Below are 19,097 nucleotides of genomic sequence, written 5' to 3'. Positions count from 1 at the left end.
AAGTTTGGGTAATTCGTTGAGGTGTTTAGTAGGAGATAAACCCAAGGGATGGGATTTGATTATACCACAAGCATAATTTGCCTACAATAATTCTGTAAATAAGAATCCTAGTAGATCACCATTCAAAATTATGTATGGGAGTAGTCCAAGGACTACATCAGAGCTGAGGAAGATGGAGCAAAGGGAGAGGACAAGTGTTGAGATAGAAGACTTTGTTGAACATGTCAAGAACCTACATGAGGAGGTGTGAGCACATATTACCAAGATGAATCTATAGTATAAGGCTAGGGTAGATCAAAAGAGGAGACATAAGGAGTTCCAAGGTGGAGATCAGGTTATGGTATACTTGAGGTAGGAACGATTTCTAGTGGGTACCTACAACAAGCTAAAGATGAAGAAATTTGGCCCTTGCAAAATTTTGAACAAACATGATTTAGGGAATGCATATGAGGTGGAGTTGCTAGATGGGATTCACATTTCTCTTATTTTAAATATTTCAGATTTAACAAAATATCATTATGATGGTACAAACGAGGAGTTGATGCTAGAGCCATGTCCAATTCCTACTTCTGCGAAGGAAGAGATTGAAAAAATTTAGGATAGTCATGTGGGTCGGAGTACCAGAAATAGGTAGTACGAAGAATACTTGGTGAAGTAGAAAGGATGACCAATAGAAGACTCAACTTGGATATTTACAATGGATTTTTCCCATTTGAGTTTTCCTCTACCAGTTATAAAGTGACAGGGTCACTTTTTAATCTACCCTAGGTGTCTGATATAGGAGCATCCAATAGTGTGAGGGCAATCTTGTATCACCCAAAAATATTCTTAGTGTTAGTTTCTGTTTAATGTGTTTTCATTTCTGGATACCCATTTGGGTCAATTAAAGATTCCAACTCTCATAGTTCTACTATTGATTTTCTAGGTTAGAGTTTTAGAGCACTTTGAGATATGTGCCAATACTAGAAATAGGTTATTTTGTAATGAGCCATAATTATGATGGGTCAAATGGTGAAAATTGGAGGGATGATTATACTTATACTTTAAAGCACTCCAGAAAAAGAATCAGGTCAAAAGGCTTTACAGTTTGAAAGTTATTGCAATTTTAAGCTGCCTGGAGACTTCCTAAGAGTGCTTCAAAGTTAGATTTGAGGCACTAAAAAGCCTCATACAGGCCTGAAAAATGGGCGGCAAGAAAATATCATCCATAAGGCTATAGAGCACTTGGAGAGCTTTCCGAAAATGTAAACAGTTCATTAATCAGTGTCCTAGATCAAAAGTTATGCCTCCTAGAAATTGGACTACCATTTCTCAATTCTTCTAATTTTACACTGACTTTTGACATTTTTTCTAGAGCCTTCTATTTTGGTGGTGGATACCAAATGATGTATTCTAAAATGTATTCCTAACCCTAAACTTAATTTGGTTTACTTAAGGACATTTCTAGCATTGCAAAGGCAATTTTTGGTGAAGTTGGGAGAAAATACTATGAGAAAGGTTTTCTCTAGAATTTGATAATACTGTAAGCCCATAGGGCATGTTGAGGGGTCTATTTTTGTTGTAATGAATGTAATAGCATATCATTTTTTATAATAATATTCCCCCTTCTTGTTGTGTTCATTTTTCTCTTCGATTGTGCCTTCATCACCAATAATCTCCTCCGTGAAGTCCAACTAATACAATAATGCATCTAGGCATCCCTACTTCTTATTTTGCATCTCAGAGAATGACGAGACTCTGAGAAGATCTCAAAATTTCTAGACTCTTCTCCATCACATTTCGAATGAGTATTCTCCAAGTCGAATCATTATTGAAATGATCTTCTCTTCCAATTTTTGTAGGTATAAAATCATCCATTAATATATATTAGGAATTGCCACTTTCAATAGGTTCACAAAATAAACTTGCTTCATAAATGACTTTTAGTACTACATCTAAACCATGCCAAGGACGATTGTAGATAGTTCTTAGTATCCTCTAGATCCCTTCCTGCACAAAACCAAACACATGGCGAGGAAATTCCAATACAATATATCCACCCTCATCATTCGGATATGTAAAATGTTGTGCTTTGAATTATGAATGGGAAGAAAAACCATGCCTATAATTGGCAACCCTTGCCTTCGATTGCTTTTGCCCAATGAAAAAATCACTAGATATATGTGTTTGATGTCCTCCTAAACCTTTCCACACTTGTGTGAAGTTGGGGACATCTAGAAAAACACACTAATTATTCTCAATGATCTCCAAAGTATGTTGTGTGAGAAGATTTGTGAGGGACGTTGATTGTGCAAATTTATTAAGGTACTAAATCCTCAACATTCCATGTCTTCAGATACAAAAACAATGCAACCTACTCCATCACTTCTTGTTACTCCCATATATTGTCTTTCCCATTCATATTGGTGGAGTCATGCATGAGTGCATCAAACATTTATTCTTCAAACAACAATATTTTTTGACTAGCTGCCAAAGAAAACTATTTGCGTGGTAGGGACTGGTGAATTAATCAAAAATTGGGGAGGGTCCATTATGCACTGTACATGGCGAGAATGGGGAACAGTGTTGTCCCTCACACTCCTTTCACTATGTTAAGGAGGTTGTCTCTTGCTTATTTCTTGCAAATTTTGTTTTTCTGTGCTGGAGACTTTGATGATATCCAACCTAAGGATTTAATCTCTCTATTTCATGCCTCTTATCATTCTGGAGAGCCTTACACATGCCATTTCCATACACTAGATTTGATGGTTAGGCTTCCACCTCTATCATCGCTACAACAATGTCACTTTTCTCCCCTATGCTAGAAAATTTCTCTCCAAGTTGTGTTGACATGGCACACAATTCCTTAGCTATTGGCTCACTTTGGTTGGGTCCTTGGACAATCTCTCTTACCTGAGAACATGGGCTTGAGGTTTCTTGTCTGACAAATTTTATTTCAATCCTTACTTGCATATTTATGTGCATATCCACATTTGGCAATGTTCCAACTAGCGGATGTGTCCATCTTCTAAGAAACCATAGAGGGTGTCTTTATTTGCCCCTCAACCATAGGCTTCCCTCCTTTCATGAAGGCTACAATGAGAGAATGATCTCTATTACTCTCAAACATGGGAGTGTCTTGCAAATTACTATTTGATCATGACCCATTTCATATTGTAGTTTTGTGGCAAGGAATTCGTAGAGAGATCCTCAAGTATCAAATGTATTTGGGTAAAAGTACAAACCTGTGTCACCTTTTATAAAGAAACGTGATATCAGAATGTGAGAGTTCAACATTAGTGACAAAAATAATGGTATTTGTGTTTAAAATACGAAGATGATGTAAACTGATGAAATGTATAGAATTGGATGAGTTTTATGCCTATAATTTTTATAATTTTTTAAAGTAGGAATTTATTCATTTTATTTTATTTTGAAGTCCCTTTTTTAACTGTAAAATATATAGGGTGCAGTTCCTGTCAAACAAGTATATGAAAATCATCTTTTTTTGTTCTACTTTGAAAATATCTTATAGATGACATGTATAGCTAGTGCACAAAAAAAGAAATAATTATTTTTTATGCATATTTTCTTTGTTATAAGTATTCAAGTTTGACCTTATCAGAATCCAATAGTTTTTTCCTCTCGTCAAAACTTTCCTATCAAATCTATACCTTCTTGAAAAAAATTACATATTTGTCAAGAGGATTCTCTCCTCTAGAGATAAATATAATTTTTCAATTTTTTTTGATATGATTTACTATTTTTTTTCCTTTGTTGAGGGAGCATCTTCTAAAATGTTGAAATATTGACTTATAATACTTTGAGATTATAACATATTATAACTAATCAAAACACTCCAAAATTTATATAATAATGATATTGAATCTGAGATCTATAAAAGGGTATTTTTAGTTTTTGAAAAAATTTGAGTTTTGATAGAGAAATGAGATTTGACCAAAATAGGTTTTGGTATCACAAACAGTGACACAGATTTGTGCTTTTACCCATTTGGTATAGATACTAGTGGCCCATCATCTACCACATAATGTTGAACATCCTGATAGTATTCATATGCAACTTTAGGGATTCCTCTTCCCCTTCCTCTATACTTTTGCCTTCTTCTAGGGGAACTCCTTCTTTTCACCTTCATCTTTTCCTACAAAAAACCTTTCGCATGCCCCTTTATCTTCTTTCATAACATACATCTCATCTACCATTTCATCTTTTTTTAGTGGAACCTTTGCATGTTCTTCAAAGTATTCAAGTTGCAACATCCTATGAACTCTGGATGCAAAATTATTTATGTAATTGAGGTTGGAACCAAAAACAAGAGAATTCATTTTGTAATATACTAACAGTAGACATTTTACAGACTCACTAGTCTTATCTTCTCTTGTTTGCTTCCGCAATTCTTCCATGATAATTTTTTTATGCATGTTCATGCACTCAAGAATTTCATTAACCTTAGTTTTAAGAGCTGTTAAATATTTTCGTTCATCTTTAGGCTTATTTTCCTAGCCATCCCAGTAGTGCACATGGCAGATTCTTCTACTCTTAGCAAGCATAATTTCATTTTCTACTGAGCCCACATTTCCATGAAATCCATTGATGATAAAATCAACTTCATTGTCTTTCATCTCTACTCTAGCCTCACCTCAACTCTGATACTAGTTAGAAATAATAAAATGAGCACAAAAATGGAATAAACGTAAACACAAAAGACAAAACACAAGGACAAAACTATATATTATGGTTCAAAAAAATCTTGCCTACATCCACACTGCAATAGGAAATCCCTCTTATTAATCAATAAATGATACAATTACATGTGCTACACATATCCATTATAAAGAGCTCTTGGGTTGTGAAGAGTGTAGAGGAGATGAATGGTCATATGACCATTGGGATTCATACCCCAACATGCCTGGAATGTTGGGTGTGATAAGTGGAGAAAACAATACCTATGATGCATTTTTCATTTGCACAATCTCAGGAGGTGCACTTAGGAAAATGTGGGATTTTGTAGGCTATCATTTTTGTTTTATGAATCTAGGTCTCTTTCTATTAATTTAAACATAAAGTTACATATTCACAAAAAAGGGTCGGTGGACACCAGGTCACCTTGCGAGAGTTCACACAGTCAAAGGTCAGACACTTAATTATTCATTAAAAAAGCATATAAAGCAACCCAAGTTGCGAGAGTAGTGCTAGCCAAGGGAGGATCACAATAATCATGGCCCCATACATCAACAGGGTTGCTAGGGAGCTCAAGAGAAGCCCATCCATCAATAACATCATCGTTCTTATCTTTATCTCCCTCTAGCTTGGAAGTCAAGATTTCCAAGTCCACCTAGAGGTGTTAGAAATAGATAATACATAGAGTGGGGTTGAATTAGTATTCTACAATTTTTTTCCCACAACTAAATATTGTTAATTACTTTATAAATTGCATATGAAAGTAAACCAACAATGTTGAATAGTAAATATAACTATGCACATAGAGAACTCATAACACCATTATTTGTTACTAGGGAAACCCTAGCCAAGGGAAAACCTTGGTGGGGATTATGCCCCCTAGATGATTTACTAAACAATAGGATCTTGATTAGGATATTGACTCTATTAGTAGTCTATGAAGTACATATAGTGTCTCAAGTCCTTGTTAGAGGACTAGGCCTTGTTAGAAGCCTCAACCCTATTAGGAGTTGCTACAACCCTACTAGGAGTTGCTACAACCCTATTAGGAGTTGGTAGAACAATTACAATGTATGCAAGAAGAGCCCATTTCCCTAACATAAAATTATACAATTCAATTCCTTTACAAGATAGCTATACATACAATACTAGATTTGTTGCCATAACTCACACTTGCTCTAATCCTACACCAGATTTTGCATCACATAAGGTTTGTAGATAGTTCTCACAATAGTTCGCATGTCACATCTAATCACACAAATTTCACATTATCTATGCAAGATAAGATCTTTACTTATACCTTGCACAATCACAAAACTCTACACTATCAACCTTAATGTCTTCACATGCTTGACATAATATAAAATAACTTATGAAATATTAACCACATAGTTAGCTCAACATAACTTAGTAATTATTTCGTAACCAAAATAATTCCTAAAGCCGTACACCTCTATTTACTGGTATGCTCTATTTTGCACTATTAATCTTACTATAACTTGTGTTTTACTGTCCATACAAATTTATGCACTGGAACACATCATCATGACAGTGCCATATAGCTTCCCACAATTGCGTATAAGCTAAGTCTTGGCACACCGTCTATACTCTTAAGATCTTTTCTTTGAACTGTTGCAAATTGTCTAACACTTAGACAATTTTCTATCTTTGAATTCATAAATAAAATGTTGAATTTATGTTGCCATAAATAACAACAATCAAAACATCTAAATGACCATATTGTTGGCATTGATGGAAACATTTGGGAAAACTAGTTAAGTCCCAAAATGATATCATAAATAAAAACAAATAAAATTAACTACACAAAAATTGCCTTCAAAATATAACAATTTTATTCATGTTTTGATGGATCATTACATTCCTTATCACTCCTTTACATTGATACATATATAAGCTCCCCCTTACATATACATTTACATCTATACAAATTTTTCTCTATATAATACTCCCCCTTAACATCAATGCCAAATGTGCCAAAACGTGTATCTCAATAACTTGTCACCTATTGTTGATCAACTCATCATTCTAGATATGCAATTTGTAAAATCAATCTTTAGTCTATCAAAGTCCTTCTTCCAATTCCCTTTGACTATATTTGATATACTGATGAGTGCACAAAGTGCATAAGATGCCACTTCAACAACACTCGGGTCATTGTAGGCAAATGTGTCATAGGAATTCTTTGTTGAAAGACATTCCTTCAACCACCTCTACAAAATTACAACTTTGGGTGCTTGATATTCTCTAAAAATAGAGAATATCTTTATTACCTTCTCTCTATCAAATTCAATGCCTCTAACAACATTATGGATCTTCTCAATCTCAAACTAAGAATCTTCAATTCTAATCTCTGGTAGCTGCAATCTTGCAGTGAATGTCTAAAGCTCACTCCTATGGCCTTTGATCTTTGCATCAAAATGTGATAAGTGTGATACATTGTGAACTATCCATTTAACTTCTTACCTTTAGCAATACACTTTCTCATTCCTTGATGTTTCCATCAATGCCTTCAAATCATTGCACAAATTGGTGCACACTATGTTGAATAAGAATGCATCATGATTTGTCTGCACTTGCGTTGCTGCTACTTCAGCTAAGGTTGTGAATTCCCCATCAAAGGTCTTCACTAACTCTTTTTCCTTGGCCTACAAGTTTGGATTTGCTACAATTGTGGAAATTGTCTTCTATATACACTCTAAGACTTCAGCAAGAGTCTTCTCTAAAGATTTAACAATTTTACTATTCTTGAATAACTTACTTAGGGTGCCCATTAGTTCTTTTTGATCATCATCATCAAATGGGATAGATATTGATGTTGATGCTACTAAAGGTACATTATCCTTTATCTTCTGTTCCTTTGCTTTCTTCTTTTTCTCAGCCTCTTTCTTTGCATCTTCCTCTTTCTTCTTCTTTTCTTCTTCTCTTTTTCTTTTCTCTCCTTTTCCTCTTCTTCTTTTATCTTCCTTTCCTCTACTTCTCTTCTTTTCTTCTCTTCTTCTTCTTGTTCCCTTTTTTCTTGTTCTTCCTTCTTCTTTTTCTCTTCTTCCTCATCATCAGAACTAGTATAAGTAGTAATATTACTAATATTGCCAACAATATTTTCTCCATACCCCACAAAAGGGTTCTCCTTTTCATCCACAGTTATATGCATACTATCCACTTGCATGGATTCAATACCCATAACAATGTAAGATGGTGATATTGCTTGTTGTGTCCCTTCAACCTCTTCCTCTTCATTAGATGGTGTATCTGCTTGTATCTATACTGGACCATTAGCCTTTTCTTGCACACTTTCCTTAGGAACTAAGGATATATACTTTACTATAGCCTCCTATGTTTCCTTCCTAACTTCTTCATAATTGCCTCCTATCAAAAGAATTGCTCTTCTTTTGTTCCTCAGCAAGGGATCAATACCCTTCAAAATTGTTCTAGATTCTTCTTTTGATCCAATATCACATAACTTATTTATTGATGTGATTCTCATATTCAGATCTTCTTCTACTACTCTTCTCTTTCTATTAATTAACCTATTATATAGGTCTTTAGGAATTTCATTCTGAATACTTTCAAATCTCTCACTTCTCAAAATCATGTTTCTTATGGTGGCATTCTCTAATTGCCTCCTATCCATATAGATATACATGTTATAAAATTTATTTAGATGGATAAAATTGTCATCATTTATAATCTACATGTTTCGATTCTCTACCTTTACTTTCTATGCCTTTTTGCCTATAGCAGTCTTAACTTCCTGTGCATCTTATTCAACAAGCTTATCTTTAGTATCATCTTCTGAGCTTTTAGAACTACTCACTTGCATAGTTTTTCTTCTCTTACCAAGCCTATTGGTAGTCTTCTTTACTCTTTTCTTTGCTTGAGGTGTAGGTTCTTGCTTAACCTTCACCAATTTTTTTAACTTCCTTTGCACAAAAGGTGCTTATGCCTTTGACTGCCTCTTTGATTTTTCATAGTTGGCTCTTACCAGTTGCATTTGTGCTACTACTACATATGGTTCAATAGGAGCTTGTACACATGGTTGTGCCAATACTCCTTCTAAGGGTCTTGCTACTGCAATAAGTGTTGCTGGCAACACTTCAGACTACCCACTAGCTTTCATTTTTAGCACAATTCCCTTCAGCACATTGAATTCTTGTCTTAACATACTAGATTCCTTGAGGATGGAATCTATCTTCTTTTCTACTTTCTTCTTTCTATGTTTGCTATGGATCTTAGATTCTACTATCCTTAGCCTTTCATCATATTTTCCCCATCTAGGACATTCTATGTCCTGCTCAGATTTTAGTATGATTAGTGCATACCCTTCTATCAGTTTTGTACTCATTTGATAGCCCATAGGCTCAATGAAATTCACTCTAGGTATCACTATTTCCATGTAGGAGTTGTCACTCTCCACCATGAAGCATAAATCATCCTTATATTTTTCCACCATAGAGGGAGGTATCCTATACCTCAGTTTCATCTTAGACTAAAAGTTCTTCATCATTCTATCTATATCAATGTCTTTGACATTCTTAGGTTCAAATATTTAGCATTGAGTTACTATCTTCATTGCACACTCATTTCTATCCCAATTGATTATTCTAGGAAACTTCTTTGCAACATAAAAGAACAAATGAGTCAGTAACGACTCAAATCTAAACACCATGATCTTCATTTTCTTTATCTTTGCAATATTATCTAGTCGTTGCAATCTGAGAATGTTGCATAAGTTTACTTTCCTTCTTTCAATAGCCATAACATATACTGCATGAAGAAATCCAGCTAGTATGGAGTTAACCCTTAAACCATGGTTCAACTTGTACCCCAAAATCTTGGTCAACAACTTAACTCCTTTATCCTTACTAGGATTGATCAAATTTCATATTTCTTCCATCAAACTTGGTTTTTAGATTCGTTTCAACCATTTTCTTGACACTTCTCCCATTGACAAGATTATAACCTTCATTTGTCAATCCTATGACCTTGTGAATTAGGTTATTATCAATGAAAATTTGTGCATCACCCATCCATAAAATATCATCGTGTATCTTGCTTAGAATGATTCGGGTCCATTCACGATTATCAAATTTTGTGTAGAGAATATACTTCACTAAATTCAAATCTTCAAGGTGTGCATATTCAAACTTTAGGGATGAGTCATCATTGTGCATGCCTCGTAAGTCCTTGTGAATCTCATCATCTCCTATGCTCTCAATCTTACAATTTGTATAACTCCTTATATCTTTTATGTGTAACACATTTTTTGGTACTTGCAAAAATGCACCTCCTAGATCATCTAATAAAGAAACAAATAGGTGTTTCTTGAACTCATACCTTGGTCTATCACTAACATCATACACTCTTTGACTAGCCATTGCTCTATAACTATAAATACTACAATAATCTAGATTGAATACTTCATGAAATACCTCAAATTCATGATTTAGGGATTCTAAAACTTTTGGCTTCACAAAATTTACTTCACACTTCAATATGATGTCAAATTGCTCTTCAATTTTCTCAAGACACTTCACATGAACATATGGTACACTAAATCTCAATCATGATCCTTAAATCATTTCAAATCACATTGCACATTAAATACATATCTACCAAAAACTCAAAATACTATCTCTATTCACCAATGACCTTGTTCTTACAATTCTCGCTTATTGCGAACACATCTAGACTTACACATTGAATCATATATTCCTCTCTATGTCTTCTACCTTATGATAACTATGCAATGTCTAACTCACTCTCTAACATCAATTCTGACTATCTCATGCTCTGCTGCTTATGTAATAGCTTAATTCAAATAGCTTGAGTCACAAACAATCAGTGACTTCAACTTATCATGATGTGCATCAAATAATTTCTCTTCTAATACTATCTGTGAACTCTTTGGATTACAAGCTTTCACAAATTCTTCTTTGAATTCCTCAACATGTTCCTTGACTGCTTCTTTTTGGCTGTTGTTACTTGCATTTTCATTCCTTCTATTATTCTTGTTGTTGTTCCTTCTATGATCAAGGTTCCTATTAAGTATCCCTATATCCATTCTATAGAATCTTGTTGTGTGTCCAAAGTTATTGCATAACTAACATATAGGTGCATTTCTTCTCTGGTGTTTCCATTTAAACTTTTAGGTGCTTTGCAATTTCTTGCAATATGTCTAAGATTGTTATATTTGTAACGCAAAAAATCCTTTCTCTCACCTCTATATTTCTCTCCATCATTGGATCTTCTTTGGGATTTACTTCTTCCATTATCTATAGGGTTAGTATTCCTAAATATTCTACTAGTCTTAATATCATCAACAAATTATGTTTCTTACATTCTACTACCTTATGTCCATAACCATGGTAATTATAACAATAGAAATTAGTAATAGTTTTAAAAAACTTACTTATGCATTCTATCTTCATATGCCCAACTTCATTACACATGTAGCATTTACCTCTGAATTCATGTCTTACTTCTTTGGATGAATCATCTTACTTAGGTTCTTCAACTTTCTCTGTTGTTCTAGGTTCATCAAATTTCTTTGTTAATTTAATTCTCTCAACTTCATCAAACCACTTGAACTTTTCTGTAGGGATTTCTACTATAGAATATGGTTCTATCCCAATCTCATTTTTCTTTGTTGACTTCTCTCCAAGAAGATATCAAAGGCCTATCTTGTCATAATAAGGTCTTTGATGAAATATCTATTCATCAATTTTCCTCAGAGCTTGTGTAAAGTTTCTCTAACTATTGTTTTCCTTGTGTCAACTCTCCTTTCTAAATGATGTTGTATTTTTCAAACTCTACATGCTCTATCATAATAGAATACAATTCAAATGTACAAGATAGGTATAAATTCAATAGTTTCTTTGCTATTGTAACCCATACTTGCTCTAATCTTACATCAGATTGTGCATCACATAAGATCTTTACTTATACCTTGCACAATCACAAAACTCTGCACTATCAGCCTTAATGTCTTAAGACACTTGACATAATATAAAATAACTTAAGGAACAATATCCACATAGTCAGCTCAACATAACTTAGCAATTATTTAGTAACCAAAATAATTCCTAAACATGTAGAACTATGTTTGCTACTATTCTCTATTCTGCACTGTTAAAGACTCACACTATTAATCTTACTATAACTTGTGAACTGTATTGTCCATACACATCTATGCACTAGAACACATCATCATGATAGTCATGAAGCTTCCCTCAACTATAGATAAGACAACTCTCAGTACATCATCCATACTCTTAAGATCTATTCTCCGAACTACTACAAATTGTCCAATGCTTAGATATTTTGTTATCTTTAAAAGCATAGTTGAAATGTTGAATGTACGTTTCCATAAATGATAGCCATCAAGACATCTAACTCAATATTGCCAATAGGGGGAAGTACCACTTTGGATATGGATGGAAAGAAGGTCATTCAAGAGCAAGAGAAATTGGGGGAGCTACACCTAACTAGTTGGAACCATGCCTTGGGGGAGGGGAAATTGAGCATCAACGACCTCCAAAACCACCACTAGGTGAGCAATAAGGAGGCCACAACCTAGGGGTGTGAGATTGAAGGGCTAAGGAGCTATGGCCATGTCAACAACCATGAGGAGGCCTCGTTTGATCTCTAGAAATAGTATTAGGTGGCACTCTAGCAACCATACAGGGAGCATTCCCCAAATGAGCTAAGAGCTCCTACAGGCGGTCACCTCTAGAGACACTTTATTAGTTGTACTTGAATTTACATCATCACATTATTGTACACAAAAGATTTAGGATACATAGAAATATTTATATCAAGAGAGATGTAAGGAAAAAAACCAACATTTTTGTCGTTCCATATAATAAATAAGATCTCCATTATAAAAGCATGTCAAATTTGAGAGTATTTGTAAGGGAGCATGTGAAAATTCCCCAGTAGGATCATTGCCTACAAAAGGCCTATAGACAAAAAGGCATAAAAAAGTCATGAATCTAATACCAATACTATTGGGCCCTTCAACAAAACCAAAAAAATGCAAAAATATCTTTGGCTGCTCACAAAAAGGGCATCTAGGGTCCAAAACATCCAAATGCCAGAGATGAGGACCCAAAAACAACCCCTGGAAAAGGATGCACAATGGAAAATCTATGTCTCCAAGTCATCTAAGAAGAATGAAAATGACAATAGTAGATGAGAACATCCACCATAGGCAAGAGGGGGACCAACCAGTTATAACCCAACTTGGGTTTATAACTAGACAAAGGAATGTAGGATACCATTTCCAATACTTCCACAAAGGCTTGAAAAACTAAATACCAAACATGTGTAACAAATGTGAGGGCATCACAAAAAATAGAAGATCAAATTTCTTCCAATTTAGATGGAAAATCTTTAATTGCACCTACATATCCTCTTATGAGTAGAGGCTCATGAGAAGAGGCTCATTATGATTCTAGAAAAATGGTCTTTAGGAGTCATGATGCCACGTTTGAAAAAATGCAATGCATTGGCTCCCTAGATCTTAGCTAAGGGGATCCATTAAACAAGAAACAAGAGATACAACCAAAAATTGTGTTAGATCATAGAGAGACCATCTTTGAACCCATCTCCAGCCTAGCGAAGCCAAGTTTAATGACTTCCAAATATTTCCCAATGCTTTTTGCAACAAAAGTCCCTTGGATTTGAACTAATTCTGGAGTAATAAAGAGGGTTTGGAAACCAACCACCTTCTAGGAATGCTAATTTATTGGAAAGCTTGAAGATATACAGTGTTGTAGAAGGATTTTCTAGGATTCATTGCCAGTGAGGGAACAAAAGATGCACTTGACACACAAAATAGTTCCCTACTTCTGGATAGAATGTACGCCAAAGCCCCTAGACTCCTTAGGAACTCAAAAAAAGTCCCACACCACTATATGGAAGCCATGGTAGGAGGCATCTGAGGTACAAAGGAAGCCATGCAACAAGAACTCAAGTCCTAGATATGAAACCTTCAAATACACCCAACAAGAGGTGTAATAACATGAGTGGAATCCAACACATTGTAGTAAATCTAGAGCTCACCAACCAAAGAAAGAAATTTGGAAATTCAATAATCCATCTTCTTCTCAATTCTAGTTAGGACTGTTAGCATGAATGCTAATAATACTACATTGGTGGGAGTATTCTAAGCACTAAAGAGTATTGACATGTTGCATTCATGACTATGTTTTTCATTGATGTCCACATAGCATGGCTTTTGTAAAGATAGCTTAAGTAGCAGCCATAGATCTTAATGGTATGGAAAATGTTTTGATTGTCTAGAGATGCATAGTTATGGACATGTTCAACATAGTGTCTTAATGATGTAGTCCAGTATGTAGAGTCTAAGTTGAAGACATATAGAAGTTGTACCTATTTTTTTGGTCAAAAGAATAGTCTTGACAATTGAGTGTCAACACACTTAACCATTTTAACTATATATGTCGAGTACACAATGTATGCCGAGCCAAAATTTCAATAGGTGCTGAGCCACAGTTGGTGCCAAGCAAGTCAGAATGTAGTATGTGTTGAGTGATCCAGGAAACGTTCATGTGCCAAGTGATCCAAGCAATGCTTAGGTGCCGAGCAATACAAAACATACATGTGCCGAGCAATATAGTATCTAACAGGTTTTGAGCAAACTAGGAAAGTAATAGATGCCAAGCAATCTAGGAATCAATTCATGCTGAGCATCAGTAATGTAGTGAGTGCTGAGTAACTCAAGATCAACATAAAAGTTTGTGCTTTCATAAACTAAGATGTAAACCATTTTTGCAGCCAACTTAGAGAGATTTCAAAGGAGAAAAAGGATAAGGATGAATTGTTTACATTACGTATGAAATTTGCATGCAACCAATCAAAAAAATGGAGAAGGCATGCAACCAATGAGAAAAATCCAAGGTATGAGTAGGAATTTGAGATTCAATATGGATCATAGATTCATACGTAACCCTAAGTCTTTGTATTCTTTATAAGGAGGTCAAGAACCCATTGCATGTGTGGAAGAGAATAGTGTTAAGGGGAGATTATAGAAAAAATTTAGTGTGAAGAGGAAAAGACTTAGAGGAAGAGAGCATCAATTTCATATCTAGTTGATCAGAATAGTACAAGGGATAAGGAACACATACAAAGATCAAATCAACCAAGGATCGGAACAAGAAGAGTAGAGTTAGTACTTGAACCTAGCAATTTGAGATTGCATACAATCAGGTCAAATGTTATAATACTCTCTCATATTTATATTAGAGGTTGAAATCCTATGTTGATAGGTTAGCTTAATAGCTAGGTAGAAGAATCTTTGGAGAAGGTGATTGAAAATCCTATGTATTAGGTGGGTTTAACAACCTATTGTAAATCCTTTAACAGGGTGACACTTCATGTAAGTGTTTGTAAATCCTCTAACCAGGTCACTATTGACATAGTGTAAAGCCTTTAACAGGGCAGGTCTTTCACAGGGCAGACCATCAGAAGTGGTTGACTATTGATTGCTATAGTGATTTTTGTGGGTGTCATCCCTCCCTAGTTTTACCTTCTTATTCCTGGAGGGTTTCTAGGTTACCAAATTTTTGTGTTATGTGTTGATGCATGCTTTCATTTTCATGTTTTTTTATATGTTCACATGCATGTACATCACTTTCAGTTATGTGTTAATAAGGGTTTGAAAGGATAAAAATTGTTACTTGTGATTCACCCCCTCTGCCCCTCTCAGAAGTAATCTTCCCATTTTGAACATTTTAACAATTGATATCAAAGACCTAGTTGTCACAAGGAAAAGCCTAATAGCTTGTAGAAAAAGGTCAAAAGATGGAAGTCTTCAAACTTGGGAAAATCATTGACAATTAGTTGATTGACATGCAACTAGCTCTACACAAAGTGGAGGAAGCCAGGGAGGAACTGAGAGAATCCTTGAAAAGAAGAAAGGATATAGCCATAGCTGAAAATGATATACACTACAAGGAGATTGACACCACACAAGTGTTTTCCAATGGAGATTCCAAAGAATTTGATGTAGCAATAGAAAAATTAATGGAGAAAAATAGAGCACAAGCTGAAGAAATTAGATTACTCAAGCTTGAACAAGAATCACAAGCCATAATGCTTTGTGAAGTGACTGAACAAAAGAAAAGAGCTATTGAAGACAAGGCCATGATAGAAGATGACAAGAGAAATCTCATGAATAGGCTAGAAGAGAAGAAAATTGAAGTTGAATAGATCTCAAACATGCAACTAGACACCTTAAGCCAGATGATGAATGTTCATCATGAGCTGAACATGAAGGACATTGAGATCTCCACCTTGAAGATGTAGAATGAACAATTGCAGAATGAATTGAAGAGAGAAAAGGAAATAGAAAAGAGTTACAACAAACCCAATGAGGCCATCAAGTACTTTGAGCAATTACTGAAATCACCAAGGGCTAGTAATGATACTTCAGGACTTGGCTACATCAACACTGAACAAGGAGAATCATCTAAGGCTACAAAAGAAAGAAGCAAAAAAGGTAAGAATACTAAACCTACTTGTCATTTCTATGGTAAAAAGGGACATACCTGTAATGTGTGTAGAAGAAAGAATAGTCATTAGCATGATAAGCCTACAAATGCAAAAAATAAGGACATTTAACATAAAACTGCAGAACCAAGACCATGAGGACACCAAGATTTGAAGGTCATTGCTACAACTGCAAAAGGTATGGACATAGAGCATTTGAATGCAGATCAAAGCCTATGTGGACACCTAATCAGCTTGCAAGAGGAATCAATAATGCACATCACTACAATTGGGATTACAATACCAGGTATAGCTATCACTATTGTCAAGAGTATGGACACATTCCTAAAAATGTAGAAATTGTACTACAAAGTCAAAAGCACCAAAAGCTGAAGTCAACAAAGGAAAAGAGAAGATTGATGTTGAACAAATAAGAGGATAGATGAACAAGACATGGAAGAAGAAAGGTGAATGTAACACATCAAATGGAGAAATCACTTCACCCAAGAGGTCAAGTGATCATGCCTCATTCAATTAAGCATAAGATAGATGCATGGGGCTTATACATGGGTATATGCACTGAGTTTTGGTGCCAAAAAGGTGACAACTTTTTTTTTTTTTTTTTCTATTTTGAATAGAGTGTACACACTATAGCACATACGCCCTATAGTGTGTACGCACTATGGCTCAGGTACACACTATAGCACGTACGAGCTATGGCTCAAGTAACCCAAGACATAGCATTTACACAATTTTGAAAAAGTGAATTTTTATAAATGGGCTGCATACCTGCAACCCATCATTTTCATCTCAGTTTTTTCACATTCCTACATCAATAGCACGTATGTGGGTTCAAGAAACAAAGGTTTTCACCACCCCCCCTGCCAATACACCTCCTTGCCAAAAAAATACGAGATCACAAGCATGCCCACGCCCATGCCGTATGTGATCTAAACTTCATTTTGCATTGTTTGATATGTTTTTCATATTGTTTTGTAGGGTTTTTACAATTTTTATTTAGATTTGTTTATTTATTTGGATTTCAATTAATTTTTTATTAGGAAATGTCCATAATCAACCGAAAAATCCACAAGAACCTCAAAAGCCTCAAGAACCTCAAAACCAAAACCCTCCCCAAGAAGAACAACAAATTCCACAACCCAAACCAATTGCAAGACCTCCGCTAGGCACATAAGAAAATATAATAAACGAAATAGAGAGAGGCAAAATTGAATTAGAAGGACATTGCTCGGTTGAAAGAATATGGACAAACCAATTCAATGAGGGTTCAATTGGCATCATCCCTCAAATCCATTAAGACCCAGATAGCCTTAGTTAGTGGTTAGTTAGATATTTGGTAGGTTAAGAGGGATGAACAAAAAAGATTTAATGCAAATAAATTGTCATATGAAGATGTTACAAAAAAGAAATACCAAAAGGTAGAATATGTGCATTATTTAGAAAACTTGGTGAGAAAAATACTATTAGAGAGGGTACTAAATGGTTCCCCATCCATTGGTGCATACACGATGCTATTAGAAACAATTTTTGGGATATATGGTGGATGGTTTTTGATGCCCCTCCTTGCAACAATCACGAGGTCCCCATGTATTTTTTGAAGAAATTATATTGTGAGTTTGTCCTCAGGGAGATCCCCAATTATTTTGATATATTAGACTACCAGGGTAGAGGTGGGGGGTCATCATTTGAGAGGTTGGGAGCATGTCGTGACCCTAATGTAGTTAGGGCACTTGTGGTCAAGCTACAGTGCAAGCATATGATTATTCTTTCAGTTGTGAGGGAACATGTAGAGGCCAGCACTCTAGGTACCATTAAGGCTTTATTGTAGACTCTCATCCACTCCATGAGCCCATTAGTAGAGGGGGACCCTTCTGTGCGTCGTGGTCACATGCGCACTTCATGTGGATCCCTATGCACATTTGGCACTCATGCTAGAGATGGTGTGAATGATGGACTCATCACTAATCAGTTCCTGAATGACACATTTGGCATTGACACATAGGTAAATTACAATTATAATTTATGAATTTGATCACATTTCATATGTATAGTGAATGATTAATTAATTAGCATCTATTGACATTGTTCAAAATTCAGGGTTAGAGTGTTGTCGAGCCTAGCAGCCATCCTCCGGCCCCATTTATTGTCCCCTCCATGAGTCTAAAGGTATGTATCAATTTAATCATTTAAATTAATACATATATTTATTGACAAAAAAAATTATGCATGTGCTTCAGTTTTCTACTAGACTGTCAACCTTTATTATGGACTCAGAGCATAGACATCATACGAGCTATGTACAGGTACATTTGCTTCATGTTAATTTAATTCATTTGATTATTATTGTTTCATGTTTCATGTTACATGCAACGTGTATTGTATAACATGCAGCTCATGACGTCAGACACTCCTCATCTCTGACAATCCATCGATCGTGGAGTGGCTGTAACAATGGCTAGTTTATAGCCATTGACTGAGGTATAAAAGAATTTTCTTGGTTTTAGTTGTTGTTTATAATAGTTAGTATCAAAATTTTTAATGTTATTTATAAGTGATTATATTCATTGAATTTTTGTAGGGTCTCGTCACACCTGATCGTCCACGAGCCTTTGAGGTGGACTTACAGAGTGACTATCTAATGGCGGTAAGAAAATAATTAATTTTGTGTGTACATATATTTGATTTCAACTTATAATAAATATTGATTCATATCTACTTTGTTTGTATCAGCTCAAGTTAGAGAAGAGCCCTAACAAGAGGACGAGCGAGCATGTCAAGAGGACCCCATCATCTCCACCGTCTCCCTCCACATGATGACAGAAGATGTCAAGAGAATTGTTTCCTTTCCTTTGTAGGAAGGAAACTAT

Source organism: Cupressus sempervirens, chromosome 11 (assembly GCF_028749045.1).
Source record: "Cupressus sempervirens isolate cs-2001-9-10 chromosome 11, ASM2874904v1, whole genome shotgun sequence".
NCBI classification, from domain to species: domain Eukaryota; kingdom Viridiplantae; phylum Streptophyta; class Pinopsida; order Cupressales; family Cupressaceae; genus Cupressus; species Cupressus sempervirens.
This window is presented reverse-complemented; position numbering follows the sequence as displayed.